Source organism: Tupaia chinensis, unplaced genomic scaffold (assembly GCF_000334495.1).
Source record: "Tupaia chinensis unplaced genomic scaffold, TupChi_1.0 Scaffold000231_1, whole genome shotgun sequence".
NCBI classification, from domain to species: domain Eukaryota; kingdom Metazoa; phylum Chordata; class Mammalia; order Scandentia; family Tupaiidae; genus Tupaia; species Tupaia belangeri.
The window spans coordinates 4,035,730-4,043,632 of record NW_006159706.1 but is presented as its reverse complement, the minus strand read 5'-3'; positions in this window follow the sequence as shown (position 1 = coordinate 4,043,632).

Below are 7,903 nucleotides of genomic sequence, written 5' to 3'. Positions count from 1 at the left end.
GTCTTAAGCATGTTGAAATGATGACAGCAAACACTAGAGGCAGAAGACAAATATGCAGGAGAAATGAGCAACATTCCTTGCGGGAGAATCCCTGAGTGGGTGGGAGTTGGTATGAGGGAAACAGGTGGATTCACCTGCCATGTTTTTCCTCTGAAATAAGAAGGAAGAAGGGAGGAGAAATGAGATGTAAACTCTGGTGAAGAAGGAAAGGAAAATGAGGGAATTTTTCCTGCTGGCTACAATTCCCTTTGTACAACAGAAGGCTGGTTGGTTTGCTAAGAGGGAAGGAAAAAGAGAAGGCAGTGAGCTCCATTAGAAAAAGGTCTGACCTCGTACTCGCTGTGGACCTACTGAGGGAGGCATCCTGGACGGAGACTAGAGACCAGGGATTTGAATGTAAACTCCATGAGAAGATAAATCCCACAAGGGCAGGCTCTTGCTCTGTGTCGGTCACAGCTCAGCCTCTAGGTTTAATTCAGTGCACTCGATCCATATGGAGATGAATGGATGTGCTGTGGCTCCCATACAGGCCTTACTTTATTTTTTCTCTCTCAGCACCATTTGGCAGGCCAGGGATAAAAAATCTAGAAGTGGTTCAGTAGCTAGGGCTTGGGTGTGCACCTACATGCACCCATGATCCAAACTGGCTGAGCTGGGGGTGGATGGCAGTGCAAAGACCCTGTTGCAGTATTTGTCTCTCTCTCTTGCAAAGATATATATATATTTATCTTTGCCTCTGTTTGTCTCTCTCATGGGAGAAAGAAATAAATAAACCTAAATATATACGGAAATAAGTGTATAGACAGGGTTTTTTAAGGCAAATTCTAAATCATTCTAAGGAATACCTTTATACCGAATAGTAGTCAGAACTGCTTGAACATGGGCCTGGCTACTTGGAGGGACAATGAGCTCCTCATTATTCAATGGGTTTCTATTCTGGGAAGGGAAGATGACTTGAGAGCACAGGGGAACACAGTCCCTGAATCTGTGGAACCCAAACAACCACCTTCATCGCCTACCTCTGTGCGAGGCCTCCTACTTTCGTCTGGACAGGAATTGCCTCTCCACTGCCTTACCAAATTGCTTTGCTGTATTTAAAAGCCAAAGAGGAAAATAAGCCCCAGCCCAAGGAGGAAGCAATTTTGGCATTAAATAAAAGGAATGTTTTTATCCTGCAATGAAAACGCCGTGATCTTGGAACACAATTTGCATAAACAGACAGTTTGGCTATAAACAATCTCACCAGTAACTGGTATTTACATATAGAACAACTCAGTCAAAACCCAATTAAAGGCTCTGATGGATTGGGGATTGTCAAAACATTTAAAAGGCTTCACAGCAGCCTGGCGATTTATACGCCTCGGTTGGACCAGGAGTTTCTGATTTCTCCCATCTGCTTTCTTCCCTGCCCCCAGACTCTTTGCAGACCTGACAACCCCCAGCCTTGCAGCCTGGCTCCCAATATGAGGGCGAGACCTCTGAGGGAGCCCATTGGCTTTGGGACTTGGGGAAGACCCAGAGAAGAGAACAGGATCCATGCAGTGGCCCCCGACTTGCCACATAGAACCTAGGGACAGTTCTGTGTAACATTGGGCGCCGGATACTGTCGAGAGGATCTGCTCAATGAAACAGAGCTTTAGGAGGAACCAGGCAGCGATAAAGCCTGAAGTCCAAGCAAATGGTTAAAGAGCCAGAAACGAGGTTAGTACGCCCTTCCCCAGGAAGAAGAGCTGCGTTGGTCAGGGACCAAGGACAATCATAAACCTAAGCCCATACCTTGGGAAAATTGGGAATGACTTTAATGGGATAGGGGGATTCATGGGGCAAGAAATTCCCCTGGTGTTGCCGGAAACTGCCAGGCCCAAGGCAGTATGATTACTAGGACTAAGGCTTCCAAAGTGCATTTGCCCTGGGCATGACTGTCTTCAGGTGAGTATTTGAGAGGCTTCAGCTCAGAGGGACTGGGGAAGCCCGTAACTGACAGAACAATGGCCATTGGAGAGGGCTGCAGCAACCCATTGTGTCACTGATCTTTGCAGGCAAGGGCCTCAGTGGGCTTCCTCTCTAATGCAAGCTACCTCTGGTGCCCTTATGGCCAAGTAGCACAGCACAAGCTTTGATACATAGATGGAAAGAAGGAAGGAAGAAGCTAGGAAAGAAAGGAAGGCAAAGAGAGAGAGAAGTAAAGGAAAAAATGAAGGCAGGGTGGGAGGAAAGATGGGGAGGGGTGAAAAGGAAGGCAAAAAAAAGGAAGAAAAGACACACACACCCACAAAAAAAAGAAAAGAAGAAGAATTATGTTAGAAAAAAAGAAAGGAAGGCAGGGAGTGTGGATCCCAGAATTTTGCAGGAGTGGCATCCTGTGGCCCTACAGGGTCCTCCGAAAGATCACAAGGATAAACTACTGATTTCTACTCTCCATACGGGAAGTGGAGAGTGGCAGTAGAGATGCTACTAATCTGTCCTCGTAATATCTAGCATTTTATAATAACTCCCATGGACTGTGGGAGTTAAAACTCTGGGCTTTCTCCAGATTTTTTTAAAAAATTGAATAAGTGCTTACCACATGCCAACAATATGCAAAACACTTTCCCACATGATCCCTTATGCGGACATTCGCTATAACCACATGCACACACCTTAATAATAACTTCCATTACCTCAAAGTCAACTTCCTGTTGAAAGTCAAACAATTCAACTTAATATTGTTGGCACGTATTTAACCTCTGAATTCTCTTCTGCTACATACTCCCCTTCCATTTCTCATGCTCCAACCATGAATCCCATGTGTCCAACAGATACCTTTTTTCCAAGCCTGCAAACCAGGGGTACCTCTTCACCATTCCTTGGGACATTTCCTTGAATAGATGTGCACATCTCTGCCCCTTCACATTTCCCTAGAGCAGCCGAAAGGCCCCTTCTCATTTATGAAATCTTTCCAAGATTCCCTCATTTCAGATTTCTGTTCACTCTGTCTCTACTATATGCATCTGCATCACAATCCTATTGACAACTTAGTACATTGTACCAGAGTTATTTATAGGAATATATCCCCCCAGTAGATGGAGTTCCTTGAGAGAAGGGATGGTGAGGTGATAAATTCACCTTTATAAATGGGTCCAAACCTTTGCACATAGTAGTCGTTCAATAAATGTTCTGTGAATTAATGAATAAATGGACTTCAACAAAGTCCAGACTCTTAGAAAACAAATCCAATTTATTGAATCAGGCCTTCTACCCACTTGGGAATCTCACTGTTGTGTCATAGGTAGCTCCTGAGGGTACTTTATCTTTTCTCCTCAAGGCTAGATTTAGGGGAATCTTATTTCAGATCTTTTTCCTTCTTTCTATCAACTTCCTACATTTCTCCACTATACTTTCTTGAATCCCGAAGTAGGATGTCTCAGTGGAAAGACAGCATCTGTGAAATTCAGCAGAGCTGGTTACAGACCAAGTCTGCCATTGACCCCCTGGGTGATAATGAACAAGTAATCCTCAGCTTCCTGAGTGATAAAATGTAGACTATCTACCCCAGTTTGCAAGACATAAATTAACATGCATTCGCATACCAAGTTCTAGGCACATAGATGCTACTTAAGAGATGTAGTTCCCATTATTGAGATTTCCTGAAGGCAAAAGCCCTTAAAGATCCTCTAATCTAGCAACCTGTTAGTTCAATGTAATACCTGATACAGAAAGGTATTTGGCCTCTTTGAGACACCCTAGCAAGGGAATTATAATTAAAGTACTAATAGTGACAGCAACATGTTAACAGACCACTTTGATTTATAAAGACCTTTTATAATTTGTAATTCTCTCTCTCTCTCTCTCTCTCTCTCTCTCTCTCTCTCTCACACACACACACACACACACACACAATAGGGCCATAAATGAATGACCTCAGGTATGGCTGTTGCTCTGAGACCCAGAGAAGGTAAGGACTTACCTAAGGTCACTCTGATGAGTTGCTGACCCAGACTTGATCCTAGGCTGCCTGCCTGGAGTCCTGGCTTGCAGGTGACTCTTTGTCGCACTTTTTTTCCAGGCTTCTCCCTCACAATATACACAGTGGGGAGAATGTAGAATTTCAGATCTGAGGACCCTCCCCAAATCACCATTACCTCTACTTCCACCACTGTAGCTGAATGACTGCATTGATCAAGATGCTTTGGGTTGCGAGTGACAGAAAACACTACTCGAAACGATGTAAGAAAATAATATATAATAACAGTAACAACAATAACAGTAATAATATTAATAATAGCAGTAATATAGTTTCTTTCTGTTTCAGGGAACTGAAAAGTACAGGTGTAGGTTCTTCAGAATAGTTAAATCCAGGCCCGGACGATGCCATTAATCTCAGTATCTCTCTTCTCGATTTTTTTTTCTCTTCACTGGATTCCATTTCAGCACGCCCCCATAACACCTTGTCCCTAACAGCCCCAAACTTACACATATTACAGTTCTTTCAGTTTCAAGCCCCATTAGAGAAAGAGCTTCTCTCTCCAATCATTCTAAACAAAGCCTTAGAACTAAGTAACATTGCACTGGTCTGAATCAGCAAGATGGCCCATATCTGAAAAGTGAGTGTAGTCCGAGAACTAAAACATACCCTTCAGGGGTATACCCACCTCTGAAGCTGGGGCATAAGCAACCCCACCCCAGAACTCCGAATGGCTGATTTTTCCCAAAAGAAAATCTGGCCGCTTTTACCAGAAAGGGAAAAGAATGAACAATAGACAAACAAAAATAATTAGATGTCCCCTGCATTTTCCACCATCTTAAAGGACTCTGCCCTCTGAATCCATCCCATTGCCTCTGTTATATAATTCAGGACATGATTGCTCACCTGTACTGCTGCAACTGCATCTTAACTGGGCTTTCTGCCTTCCTAACTCTTCCCTTCCTGAAGGCACCCCTTCAGTACTCTACAGTCAGATTAATCTTCCATTTCAGCAGAGTTCAGGGAGCTGCAGAGCCCAGTGGTGTTTAACTTGGCTTGCTCTCAACCTCATGAATTTCGAGGCCGTCTGAGCTGGACTATTCATCTGTTCCTTCTTGACTCCCCCAAAGCAAGCACATTTCTGCACCCTCCTTTCCAATACTCAGCCATCGAAGCTGCTTACATATTTCTTTCTCAGGAAAGCTCAGAGTAGAAAAAAATATATATTCAACCCTAGAATTTGGAACCCTCATTCTATTATCTCATAAAACATCATGTTCATATCATAATTTCAATCCAGAGAGAGGATTTGCCATGCAAAACTCTGAGATGCATACAAATTGCCCTTCTAAACCTCTGGCTACAATAAGCAAACTTCAGCAGCCGACAGTTTACTTGATAAATACCTAATAAAGCTTAAATAATTATTGAAAGCAGACAAATGGAAGAGTAGAACAGCAAGAGATGTTGCAGTGATAAATCACAGGGAAGAAGACAGAGCCTCAACAACACAGGAGGAAGCAGATTCCAAGAAGCAGAAGAGGGAATCAGAGGCAGAGACCTGAGTCCTAGAAAGAGTTGTCAGGAAGCGGGCAGCAGGGAGGCTGAGAGATGTATGAGATGGGCTTTCCTTTAGGGACCATTAAATACTTAACGTGTGACCTTTCTCAGTTCTTCTGGAAGAAAAAGAGTCCAGGGAAAGAACAGCCCATATTATCGTCTCTGATTACCCAGCTGTGGCGGGGGCTCAGGGCTTCTAATATCACACCCAGCCCCGATTCCAATTTTAAAGCTGGAAGAATTTAGATTTTCCCAAGGTGCCCTCCCACGAAGTTGATCTAGAGTCACCAGAAAGAATCCTAAACTCTCCATTCATTCACTTACTTCCTTGTTCAAGAAACATCAAGTACCAACAATGTGTCATAAATGACACACTTTCTGTCTAATCAAGGATGGGTGTGGGAACAAGCAAAGGTACCTGCTAAAAATAGAAGCTCTGGGAGTTCTTAGACACTTAATCTGATTTGGGCGGAGAGGAAATAGGGAAGGCTTCCCAAATGAAATAGTATTGAAACTGAGAGCTGAAAGATAAATATGGTGGGGGAAGGAAAATCAGGCAGCAAGAACAACAAATGCCAAGGCCTTGACTCTTAGGAGTTTTGTTGAGGGAAAGCCTGAGACCTTAGCTCCCACAGTCATGCTAATGTGTACCACTCCCTTGGTGACCCTCTCCAACAGAATAGACCAAGATAAAGTTCTGATTCCCAAGTGTCTGAGTCCATTACTAACAAATTGCCACTTACTAAGGTGGGCAATCTGATGCCCATTTGGAGATGACAAACACTGAGTCTCAGAACTCTTATGGGCTGGTTATTGCCTATGTGGTCATAGATTATGCTTCTTCTTTGAACCCTACCCTGCAAACACCTGCCTTTGTGCCTCCTTATCCCTCCTTGTTCCTCCAGATTAGTAAACCTCTCTAATTACTCAGAATACTTCTGGGAAAAGATACTTTCCTGTCTTGCCTTATCTCTTGAAGGAAGTTGTGACCAGATTTGAGCCTTATTTGGGTGGGATGGACCTATGACTGACATTCTGCTTGAGAAATATGGAAATTATTTAGACTCTTATTTATCCATTTTCACAGTCACTTAAACAAGTTAGCAATACTACTTGGAGCACAAGTTCTTTTCTATAAAATTGGAATAATTCTAACACATCCTGCCTACTGACTAAATTCTGAATATTTTAGATATCCTCACATTTGGATATCAATTTACAATTTACTAAGAATTTTTCGAGGCTCATAACCAGGGTGTTATAGATGGAGATTCCCTCCTCTGCTGAAGGCTAGTTAATGACTAATCTTTGTTTTATTTTCATACTGGCTATGACTAAGGCAATCTTTCTTTCCAAAGTAGTTTCTGTGCAGTAATAAAACCCCATTTTGTTTGGGGTCTAATCTTTCTTCAGAAATGTGTTATAGCCACTGCTTTCCCTTGTAAATAATAGAAACAAAATCTAAACTAGCTTAAGCAAATTTATTGTCTCAGGAAAATTGAAAGGATACTAAGATAGCAACTGTGACCCAAGGCCTACAAAAATAATAGTATATAGAGGTCAGTCTTACCCAAACTCTCTATTTCTATTTCTCCTAACTCCATACACTGTATTTTATCACTGCACACTTCTAGTTTCATTCTAAACATAAACTGAAATTTTTTTTTTCCTTATGTTTAGAGATACCCACAGTCAGCTCCAAATTCTTCACCTCCCTGATTATCCAAGCTAGCAGACTAGAGAAGTCTCTATCTGTTGTTTATATGTAAATCTCAGGGCAACTGCACACTTCTAGTTTCATTCTAAACATAAACTGAAATTTTTTTTTCCTTATGTTTAGAAGATACCCACAGTCAGCTCCAAATTCTTCACCTCCCTGATTATCCAAGCTAGCAGACTAGAGAAGTCTCTATCTGTTGTTTATATGTAAATCTCAGGGCAGAACTCCAATTGGTCCTGCTTGGGGCATATGCCCACTCAGAACACTACTCTGATTGGTCAGGTCTGGGTCACATGACCATCCTAGTACAAAGAAGGTCAGGAACCATGGCTAAAAAAAAATGAGAAGGAGATGTTCTGAAAAGCCAAAAACAATAGACATCCAGTCCAATATATGTTGTTTCTATGTCAGGAGGCAATTATACAAATGTAGTATGTGTTTGAGGGTGTGGAGAAGTGAGAATATTAATTGGTACCATTTTCCTATTGAGAACATTTTAGATTTTATTTTCAAAACCCCTAATGTGTTTATACCTTTGCTCCAGGTAGCCAACTGCTATGATTGCATTCTTAGAGGAAAAAAAAACATAGAAAGCTGTATGTACAGGAATCCTAATTGTAAATAACTAAGGTATAAAACACCAAATAAATTATAATACATTAAGTGGAATATTATTAATT